This window comes from Bufo bufo, chromosome 1, assembly GCF_905171765.1.
Source record: "Bufo bufo chromosome 1, aBufBuf1.1, whole genome shotgun sequence".
Classification (NCBI taxonomy): Eukaryota; Metazoa; Chordata; class Amphibia; order Anura; family Bufonidae; genus Bufo; species Bufo bufo.
In genome coordinates this window covers 393,206,116-393,218,176 of record NC_053389.1, presented here as the reverse complement: position 1 = coordinate 393,218,176, position 12,061 = coordinate 393,206,116, and the positions used below count along the sequence as shown (strand labels likewise).

Below are 12,061 nucleotides of genomic sequence, written 5' to 3'. Positions count from 1 at the left end.
TCATCAAGTACTCTAGATCCCATTCCTCCTTGGATTGCTTTTTTTTTTTTTTCTTTAATTTTTTCCAGCTTACCGCATATGCAGTTTTCTCTTATCCTCCCCATGCTTGAATGGTGGTACATCCTGGTTTGTCATGTGACTGCTGTCCTATCATGCCTTAGGGCAGTGAGATGTGTCATGTGACATCAGGACATGTGACAATAACCAGTTCATTTCTTTCTCCCCATATTCACAATGCTCTGTGTGACTGGATTTATAACAGACAGAATTTGTGCTATTGTCCATCCTCTGTTATAGCAAAAATTAGAGATGGGACGGGGGATTCGTCAAATCCACGAATCCCTCGAATCTTGCTGGATTCGTGGGATTCGTGGACTCTAATCCCGACGTAATTTGCCTGAAACGAATCCGGTGGGAGGGACTGGGAGGCGGAGCTGGGGGCCGGTGCGTTCACTGTGCTCCGGCCCCTCCGCTCCAGTAGTTATAAAATGTGTAATTGTGATTAATAATCATGCTGCCCCGTCTGTCTGTAGTATTACATGATTCAATAAATCTTACTTACAGGGCTACTGCTATCGTAACAGGCCGGCCGGGCAGACGAGCGGCAGCGTCACTGACTGACGTCACCTGCCTGAGCCGCCTGCTTCATTCATAAAGCAGGCGGCTCAGGCAGGTGACATCAGTCAGTGACGCTGCCGCTCGTCTGCCCGGCCGGCCTGTTACGATAGCAGTAGCCCTGTAAGATTTATTGAAATCATGTAATACTACAGACAGAGGGGGCAGCATGATTATAATTCACAATTACACATTTTATAACTACTGGAGCGGCAATGGGGGGGAGGGTCTGTGGATGGCACTGTTATAGGGTGGGGGGGGGGGTCTGTGGATGGCACTGTTATAGGATGGGGGGGTCTGTGGATGGCACTGTTATAGGATGGGGGGGTCTGTGGATGGCACTGTTATAGGATGGGGGGGGTCTGTGGATGGCACTGTTATAGGATGGGGGGGGTCTGTGGATGGCACTGTTATAGGATGGGGGGGGTCTGTGGATGGCACTGTTATAGGATGGGGGGGGGGGGGGTCTGTGGATGGCACTGTTATGGGGTGGGGGGGGTCTGTGGATGGCACTGTTATGGGGTGGGGAAGTCTGTGGATGGCACTGTTATGGGGTGGGGGGGTCTGTGGATGGCACTGTTATGGGGTGGGGGGGGTCTGTGGATGGCACTGTTATGGGGTGGGGGGGGTCTGTGGATGGCACTGTTATGGGGTGGGGGGGTCTGTGGATGGCACTGTTATGGGGTGGGGGGGTCTGTGGATGGCACTGTTATGGGGTGGGGGGGTCTGTGGATGGCACTGTTATGGGGTGGGGGGGGTCTGTGGATGGCACTGTTATGGGGTGGGGGGGTCTGTGGATGGCACTGTTATAGGATGGGGGGGGGGTCTGTGGATGGCACTGTTATGGGGTGGGGGGGTCTGTGGATGGCACTGTTATAGGATGGGGGGGGGGGCGGGGGTCTGTGGATGGCACTGTTATGGGGTAGGGGGGTCTGTGGATGGCACTGTTATGGGGTGGGGGGGGGGGGTCTGTGAATGCCAGGGGGAGAGGTGAGAGGCACTATGATACTACTGGCACATTGGGGGGAGGCACTATGATACGGGCACATTATGGGGGGAGATGGCACTATGATACGGGCACATTATGGGGGGAGATGGCACTATGATACGGGCACATTATGGGGGGAGGTGGCACTATGATACGGGCACATTATGGGGGGAGGTGGCACTATGATACGGGCACATTGGGGGGGAGATGGCACTATGATACCGGCACATGGGGGGGGGGGGGGAGGGGGGGGAGAGGCACTCCGCACTTGATACTGGCACATGATTAGGGGGGCATCTATGGGGACACTTACTGGCACATTATTGGGTGGCACTGTGGGGCCACTTCTTATTGGCACATTATTGGGGGGCACTATGGGGGCATCTACTGAGGCCACAAAGAAGGGGTATTTTATATGGGGGGCTCTGTGTGGTACTAGTATTATCAGGGGTATTATCTGTTTCTGCAGTATAGTATTGGGGAGCACAGCGGAACAGTATTGGGGGTGTTAGGATGATTTGTCCAGAAGATGGAAGGATGATGGAAAAGTAGTAAACTAAGATTTTTTTTTTTTTTTGTCAAGCTGCAGAGACGAAAAATGGCTGAAAACTGGTGGTCTGGTCTGAAGGTCTGAAAGGAGAAGATGAGGAAAGAGAACATCTACAAGAGACGTCACTGGATGTAAGAGGTATGTGGCTGTATTACCCTGTATGTTCTGTAGTGATAGGAGCAGGGGTCATCGCGGTCATATAGGGTGCGACCGTGACTGGGAGGTGGAGGTTCAGACAAACTGACGCGGTCTGACTTTGTTTCTTACACTGTGCGTTCACACAATTATGTACAGGATTCGTAGGATTCGAGATTCGATATATTCGAGAACCTTTTCGGATTCGGATTCGAAAAAAATTGGATTCGTCCCACCTCTAGCAAAAATCATTAAGGTTACCTGTCTGTCTATTATCCATCTACCTGTCTGTCCAAACAACCATCGACACTGCACATAGAGGGATGGTTATTGGAGGGAATGAAAAGAAGTGCCGAGAGCGTGTGTGTCTCCACTACAGGACATTACTAACAGCAACTGAAATTGAAATAGACTTGTCACAGGGGGCAGTGGTAGCTTACAATAAGGGTAGTTAGAATCTGGCAGGCAGTTCAGATGCCGTAACTGCCTGCCGGATCCGGAAATCCGTATGAAAATGGATATCTTTTTTTGGGATACAGATCAGTTTGGCTTCTTCATTGAAATACCGGATCAGTCTTTCTGGTATCATCGGAATAATGGATCCGGTATTAATATATTTTTTTTAAAGCTAGAAAGAACTGCGCATGCGCAGACCGGAAAACCGGATCAGGTGATGCGACAACTTCCGGAACACTTGATACTGGATCCAGCATTAATACATTTCAATGGAAATTAATGCTGGATCTGGCAAGTGCGGTAGTGTTCCAGAATTTTGTCAGCAAGCTGCGGTATTTTGTCTGGTCAAATACCATACAAGGGACGGAAAGGAAGACATCCTGATGCATACTGAACGGATTGCTTTCCATTCAGAATGCCTTGTGACAAAACGGAAGCAATTTTTCCCGGTATTGAAACCCTTCACCGGATTTAAATACCGGAAAAGAATAACGCTAGTGTGAAAGTACCCTAAGACAGTTTTAGTATTTGGAGGCATTTGGGGAAAGGGATATAAACAGCGATAGCTGCTGGTCAGGATACAATTATATTAGTACATATAGGATATTAGGATACAATTATATTACAACCCCTTTAATACATAATGTCCATATCTGGGTTTTAGCATTCTGGTACTCTGCATGCAAGGTTTTCTTTCCAACAGAAAGTCTGTACTCTTGTTGGAAATCTGACAAATACCATTATAGTGAATAGGGATCTGACTATGCATTATACGGCAATTCCGGTACTCTGGTCCTCTACCAGAACAGAGTACTGGAATACTAAAATACACATGTGGACTACCCTTAGGCTACTTTCACACTAGCGTTCGGAGCGGGTCCGTCTGATGTTTCATCAGACGGATCCGCTCCTATAATGCAGACGTTCGCATCCGTTCAGAACGGATCCGTCTGCATTATTACTTAGAAAAATTTCTAAGTTTGAAAGTAGCCTGAACGGATCCGTCCAGACTTTACATTGAAAGTCAATGGGGGCGGATCCGTTTGAAGATTGAGCCATATGGTGTCATCTTCAAACGGATCCGTCCCCATTGACTTACATTGTAAGTCTGGACGGATCCGCTTGCCTCCGCACGGCCAGGCGGACACCCGAACGCTGCAAGCAGCGTTCAGGTGTCCGCTCGCTGAGCGGAGCGAAGGCTGAACGCTGGCAGACTGATGCATTCTCAGCGGATCCGCGTCCACTGAGAATGCATTAGGGCTGGACGGCTGCGTTCGGGGCCGCTTGTGAGCCCCTTCAAACGGAGCTCACGAGCGGACATCCGAACGCATGTGTGAAAGTAGCCTTACACGGCTTGGAACACACAGTGGATCATACTGTGTGATAAATTTGGTGCATCTACATAGACATGATAAATGCATTTCGTCTAAAGGCCACTTTAGACAAATGCCTCTTCATTGAAAAGCATCAGTCTGACCTGGGTAAGAGTTTCCAGTAGGCAAAAGATGCTTATGGGTTATCTTGTCCACTATAGCTTATGCAATGGTTTGATATTGCAGTAGTCCGCAGTCAATAGTTGAATACATGTGATGTTCTGGGATTAAGAAGTGATGGAAAAATACAAAGTTGTACTACACTTAAAAGCCTGAGCAGAAACCTAAACCATTTACAGAGATGCCAAAGACCTAAAATGTGCCCTGCAGAATAGCAATGTTTTTGACTCAAGCCATTCACATTTGGATTATTCATGCCTCTCCTGAGTTGGCCATACACATTGGCCCCTCACTGGTAAAATGTAGAGGGCCCTCCCAACTTTTTACTCAGTGGCAGTTGTTGAAGAGAAGGATCAGGCTGTTGAAGTTCAAGCCACTTAGCCAAGTTGAGTTCTTGTGCATAGAGGTTGGGATGGAGAGAGATACCCGTTTGCCAAATGGATGGTCATATATGGCTTCTGTCAGAATGGCTCTTCAGTGCTGATCTCTGACTAAGAGGCTCTACAAAGGAAGAGGAAGTGGATGGGCTGCTTTCATGTAACTTCCTATTAGAGGAAGGGTGTAGAACAGAATCATGGACGAGATCATTATAGTGTATAGCTGAGGGCAGCACCGCTCTATGAATGCTACTGTGGCTGGATAACAATATCTGCCCTACTGTATAGACCACACTAGGGTTAGGCAATATCAATTTTTTCTCCACGATAACGATATTAAGAAATTTATCTATATATCTATCTATATATCGCAATAAATACCCATTTAAAAGGAAAAAACACTGTGGGCCACAAGGAGACATTATACTGTATGGGGTAGTGGGCCACAAGGAGACATTATACTCTATGGGGCAGCCACAAGGAGACATTATACTGTATGGGGCAGCCACAAGGAGACATTATACTCTATGGGGCAGCCACAAGGAGACATTATACTCTATGGGGCAGCCACAAGGAGACATTATACTGTATGGGGCAGCCACAAGGAGACATTATACTCTATGGGGCAGCCACAAGGAGACATTATACTCTATGGACAATTTTTGAAGCCCCCACTACCCCTCAGTATAATAATGTCTTCTGGCCATCATACAGTAATGTCTTCTTCTTGCTCACGTATGGGGGACTCATGTTGACTCATTCCCTAATGCCTGCTATTTCAATGTGCAGTGCAGCTTGCAGGAAGCCAAGACCAGGCCACCTAGGGCCGCAGAAGACAGACAGACAGACATACATACATACATAACACCTTTATTTAAGACACTCGGGCTGCCCGGTTCTATTCTAATCTACCTTTTAGGGTCTCTCGCTCCTCTTCCTCCGCCTTGGACACTCGCAGACCAGGAGTCAGGCGAACTGTGTGTGGGAGTTGGAGAGACTTTTCCCACCTTGAGTAGCTTGTGTGCTCAGTGCCCTCGGCCGTTATCCGATTCCGACGTCAAAGGGCAGAGACTTGAATATGGGAGCGAGGAGGAGCCAGGGGTGGCCACTGCAGGAAGTATTTGTACTGGTATGCATGATGCCGGGGCGGACGGATGCTTATTTAGAAGAGGAGGTCAGCGCACATGTGACCGCTCCTATGACATCACAAAATACTGTGTTTTTTTAGGAAACAGCGATATCACTGTTTCTTAATACTGGGGTATAATCACTAACACTGGTATATTGCTCAACCCTAGACCACACTAAGCGAATGGTTGGCCATACTATACTATGGGCACTGACATCTGAGCCTTTACCAATCACACATAAAACAATATACTCCCCAGGCTTAGAGATCTAGTCATGTTTAAATCAATCACGTCTGAAGTGATAAAACCTACAAAATTTCTTGGAAGCCATTAAGAAGATTTTAGTCAAGTTGCTCAAAGTCTAATAAAAAAATATTCAACACACATGTCAAACAGCCATACATCTTAATGTAGGAATGACACATACAGTAATTCCAAATGTAAGTTACTCCAATGACCTGACATCTACTTAGCAATCAGGCATTTACCAACATGTCTGACATCTCAGAAAATGCCTTTGTTCTGCTGACAAGGAGATTCCCATCTCTGTGCACAAACAAATATACAGGTTGGATTTGCTAATCTGCATTCCATATCTTCTACAGAGATCTTGTGTAAATAGTACAAGGTCCACCTTTTAGGATTTCCAGTACACTGCCAATCTGATAGGGTCAAAAAAAAAAAAAAAAAAAAAAGAAGTATAAACACAGGCCAAGAATCCCCAAGATACACAAGACATCAGATAAAAGTCAACTGTATTGACCAATTCTGAAGGCTTCAAAAAACTCTAGGTGGGACATTTGTGACCTTCAATTTTTGTCAGACATCCGCCAAAAACAAAAGGTACCTTTACATGAGCCGATTATCGTGTAAATTATCGTTACATCCAGTGAAAATGCAAGCTTATCAAGCGGTGTAAAAGCAATGAACAATGGAATGACAACCGGTAGATTTTTGTTTTCTTGGCTTGATCATGGCAATACATGGCATATTATGCCCAACCTGTAACACTATAATACAAGCATACCTTCTAATAACAAAATATACACTGACTAGAGAGTGGAGGTAAACGGCCAAGGCCTGATTTAATAAACCAATACCAAATACAACTTTAACTGAAACGTTTAAGAGCCTAGTCATAAACTCAGACTCCAATACCATAAATATCTATATATATCAGAGTCCATCCCATCACGGGATGACTATCCTTACTTCACTCCACCTCAGGCCAAGGCCCCAATACTTACCATAAATATGGGCGGGCGGGAGGGGCACAAAGAATCCGGCTCCACAGGCAGGTTCAGATCAAAGGCAAGCCCAGCCTGCGGAGCACGGACACTTATAGCCCCCTAAACATCCCTCCACACCAATCAAAAGTAGTCTCCAGGGCTCCGCTAACCTTCCCCGAAACCCTGGGACACCATAGGCCAATATCCCGGCCAATTGCCGGACACTCACCAGGCAGAAATATTCCTCTGCCCAGTGATCCCACAAGAGCTTTTCCCTCCAAAACTGCCTCCCAGAATAACCACCCTGTTACCGGGCAGGCAAAACCAAGGGCAGACAGCCATCAGGCAAATGCCAGTATGGCCATGCGTCCCCCTCCATAATGTACGGGGGGCCCTCCATTTGTGTGAGCACAAAAATCCTCGTTGGACGTTAACCGTTTCATATGTGAAAACAGGAATCGTTCACTGCACACATGATTACAGATGATTATACCATGGGTATGTTTAACCACCTCAGCCCCCAGTGCTTAAACACCCTGAAAGACCAGGCCACTTTTTACACTTCTGACCTACACTACTTTCACCGTTTATTGCTCGGTCATGCAACTTACCACCCAAATGAATTTTACCTCCTTTTCTTCTCACTAATAGAGCTTTCATTTGGTGGTATTTCATTGCTGCTGACATTTTTACTTTTTTTGTTATTAATCGAAATTTAACGTTTTTTTTGCAAAAAAATGACATTTTTCACTTTCAGTTGTAAAATTTTGCAAAAAAAACGACATCCATATAGAAATTTTGCTCTAAATTTATAGTTCTACATGTCTTTGATAAAAAAAAAATGTTTGGGTAAAAAAAAAATGGTTTGGGTAAAAGTTATAGCGTTTACAAACTATGGTACAAAAATGTGAATTTCCGCTTTTTGAAGCAGCTCTGACTTTCTGAGCACCTGTCATGTTTCCTGAGGTTCTACAATGCCCAGACAGTACAAACACCCCACAAATGACCCCATTTCTGAAAGTACACACCCTAAGGTATTCGCTGATGGGCATAGTGAGTTCATAGAACTTTTTATTTTTTGTCACAAGTTAGCGGAAAATGATGATTTTTTTTTTTTTTTTTTTTTTCCTTACAAAGTCTCATATTCCACTAACTTGTGACAAAAAATAAAAACTTCTATGAACTCACTATGCCCATCAGCGAATACCTTGGGGTCTCTTCTTTCCAAAATGGGGTCACTTGTGGGGTAGTTATACTGCCCTGGCATTCTAGGGGCCCAAATGTGTGGTAAGGAGTTTGAAATCAAATTCTGTAAAAAATGACCTGTGAAATCCGAAAGGTGCTCTTTGGAATATGGGCCCCTTTGCCCACCTAGGCTGCAAAAAAGTGTCACACATCTGGTATCTCCGTACTCAGGAGAAGGTGGGGAATGTGTTTTGGGGTGTCATTTTATATATACCCATGCTGGGTGAGAGAAATATCTTGGCAAAAGACAACTTTTCCCATTTTTTTATACAAAGTTGTCATTTGACCAAGATATTTATCTCACCCAGCATGGGTATATGTAAAAAGACACCCCAAAACACATTCCTCAACTTCTCCTGAGTACGGGGATACCAGATGTGTGACACTTTTTTGCAGCCTAGGTGGGCAAAGGGGCCCATATTCCAAAGAGCACCTTTCGGATTTCACTCCTCATTTTTTCCTGAATTTGATTTCAAACTCCTTACCACACATTTGGGCCCCTAGAATACCAGGGCAGTATAACTACCCCACAAGTGACCCCATTTTGGAAAGAAGACACCCCAAGGTATTCCGTGAGGGGCATGGCGAGTTCCTAGAATTTTTTATTTTTTGTCACAAGTTAGTGGAAAATGATGATTTTTTTTTTTTTTTTTTTTTTTCATACAAAGTCTCATATTCCACAAACTTGTGACAAAAAATAAAAACTTCCATGAACTCACTATGCCCATCAGCGAATACCTTGGGGTCTCTTCTTTCCAAAATGGGGTCACTTGTGGGGTAGTTATACTGCCCTGGCATTCTAGGGGCCCAAATGTGTGGTAAGTAGGTAAATGACCTGTGAAATCCGAAAGGTGCTCTTTGGAATGTGGGCCCCTTTGCCCACCTAGGCTGCAAAAAAGTGTCACACATCTGGTATCTCTGTATTCAGGAGAAGTTGAGGAATGTGTTTTGGGGTGTCTTTTTACATATACCCATGCTGGGTGAGATAAATATCTTGGTCAAATGCCAACTTTGTATAAAAAAATGGGAAAAGTTGTCTTTTGCCAAGATATTTCTCTTACCCAGCATGGGTATATGTAAAATGACACCCCAAAACACATTCCCCAACTTCTCCCGATTACGGAGATACCAGATGTGTGACACTTTTTTGCAGCCGAGGTGGGCAAAGGGGCCCATATTCAAAAGAGCACCTTTCGGATTTCACAGGTCATTTTTTACAGAATTTGATTTCAAACTCCTTACCACACATTTGGGCCCCTAGAATGCCAGGGCAGTATAACTACCCCACAAGTGACCCCATTTTGGAAAGAAGAGACCCCAAGGTATTCGCTGATGGGCAAAGTGAGTTCATGGAAGTTTTTATTTTTTGTCACAAGTTAGTGGAATATGAGACTTTGTATGAAAAAAAAAAAAAAAAAAAAAATAAGCATTTTCCACTAACTTGTGACAAAAAATAAAAAATTCTAGGAACTCGCCATGCCCCTCACGGAATACCTTGGGGTGTCTTCTTTCCAAAATGGGGTCACTTGTGGGGTAGTTATACTGCCCTGGCATTTTCCAGGGGCCCTAATGTGTGGTAAGTAGGTAAATGACCTGTGAAATCCTAAAGGTGCTCTTTGGAATATGGGCCCCTTTGCCCACCTAGGCTGCAAAAAAGTGTCACACATGTGGTATCGCCGTATTCAGGAGAAGTTGGGGAATGTGTTTTGGGGTGTCATTTTACATATACCCATGCTGGGTGAGAGAAATATCTTGGCAAAAGACAACTTTTCCCATTTTTTTATACAAAGTTGGCATTTGACCAAGATATTTCTCTCACCCAGCATGGGTATATGTAAAATGACACCCCAAAACACATTCCCCAACTTCTCCTGAGTACGGCGATACCAGATGTGTGACACTTTTTTGCAGCCTAGATGCGCAAAGGTGCCCAAATTCCTTTTAGGAGGGCATTTTTAGACATTTGGATACCAGACTTCTTCTCACGCTTTGGGGCCCCTAGAATGCCAGGGCAGTATAAATACCCCACATGTGACCCCATGTTGGAAAGAAGACACCCCAAGGTATTCAATGAGGGGCATGGCGAGTTCATAGAAATTTTTTTTTTTTGGCACAAGTTAGCGGAAATTGATATTTTTAATTTTTTTCTCACAAAGTCTCCCGTTCCGCTAACTTGGGACAAAAATTTCAATCTTTCATGGACTCAATATGCCCCTCACGGAATACCTGGGGGTGTCTTCTTTCCGAAATGGGGTCACATGTGGGGTATTTATACTGCCCTGGCATTCTAGGGGCCCTAAAGCGTGAGAAGAAGTCTGGAATATAAATGTCTAAAAAATTTTACGCATTTGGATTCCGTGAGGGGTATGGTGAGTTCATGTGAGATTTTATTTTTTGACACAAGTTAGTGGAATATGAGACTTTGTAAGAAAAAAAAAAAAAAAATTCTGCTAACTTGGGCCAAAAAAATATCTGAATGGAGCCTTACAGAGGGGTGATCAATGACAGGGGGGGTGATCAATGACAGGGGGGGTGATCAATGACAGGGGGGTGATCAATGACAGGGGGGTGATCAGGGAGTCTATATGGGGTGATAACCACAGTCATTGATCACGCCCGTGTAAGGCTTCATTCAGACGTCCGGATGCGTTTTGCGGATCCGATCCATCTATCAGTGCATCCGTAAAAATCATGCGGACATCTGAATGGAGCTTTACAGGGGGGTAATCAATGACAGGGGGGTGATCAATGACAGGGGGGTGATCAGGGAGTCTATATGGGGTGATCACCACAGTCATTGATCATGCCCCTGTAAGGCTTCATTCAGACGTCCGGATGCGTTTTGCGGATCCGATCCATCTATCAGTGCATCCGTAAAAATCATGCGGACATCTGAATGGAGCTTTACAGGGGGGTAATCAATGACAGGGGGGTGATCAATGACAGGGGGGTGATCAGGGAGTCTATATGGGGTGATCACCACAGTCATTGATCATGCCCCTGTAAGGCTTCATTCAGACGTCCGGATGCGTTTTGCGGATCGGATCCATCTATCAGTGCATCCGTAAAAATCATGCGGACATCTGAATGGAGCTTTACAGGGGGGTAATCAATGACAGGGGGGTGATCACCACAGTCATTGATCATGCCCCTGTAAGGCTTCATTCAGACGACCGGATGCGTTTTGCGGATCCGATCCATGTATCAGTGCATCCGTAAAAATCATGCGGACATCTGAATGGAGCTTTACAGGGGGGTGATCAGGGAGTCTATATGGGGTGATAACCACAGTCATTGATCATGCCCCTGTAAGGCTTCATTCAGACGTCCGGATGCGTTTTGCGGATCCGATCCATCTATCAGTGCATCCGTAAAAATCATGCGGACATCTGAATGGAGCTTTACAGGGGGGTAATCAATGACAGGGGGGTAATCAATGACAGGGGGGTGATCAGGGAGTCTATATGGGGTGATCACCACAGTCATTGATCATGCCCCTGTAAGGCTTCATTCAGACGTCCGGATGCGTTTTGCGGATCCGATCCATCTATCAGTGCATCCGTAAAAATCATGCGGACATCTGAATGGAGCTTTACAGGGGGGTGATCAATGACAGGGGGGTGATCACCACAGTCATTGATCATGCCCCTGTAAGGCTTCATTCAGACGACCGGATGCGTTTTGCGGATCCGATCCATGTATCAGTGCATCCGTAAAAATCATGCGGACATCTGAATGGAGCTTTACAGGGGGGTAATCAATGACAGGGGGGTAATCAATGACAGGGGGGTGATCAGGGAGTCTATATGGGGTGATCACCACAGTCATTGATCATGCCCCTGT

General features: G+C 45.4%; 1 protein-coding gene across 3 annotated transcripts in view; it reads right to left on the bottom strand.

Annotated features, from left to right (window-relative positions):
- The window catches only part of SEPTIN8 (septin 8), a 132,451-nt gene that overhangs the window by 79,196 nt on the left and 41,194 nt on the right, over positions 1 to 12,061 (bottom strand). The gene's annotated exons all lie outside the window — the stretch shown is intronic.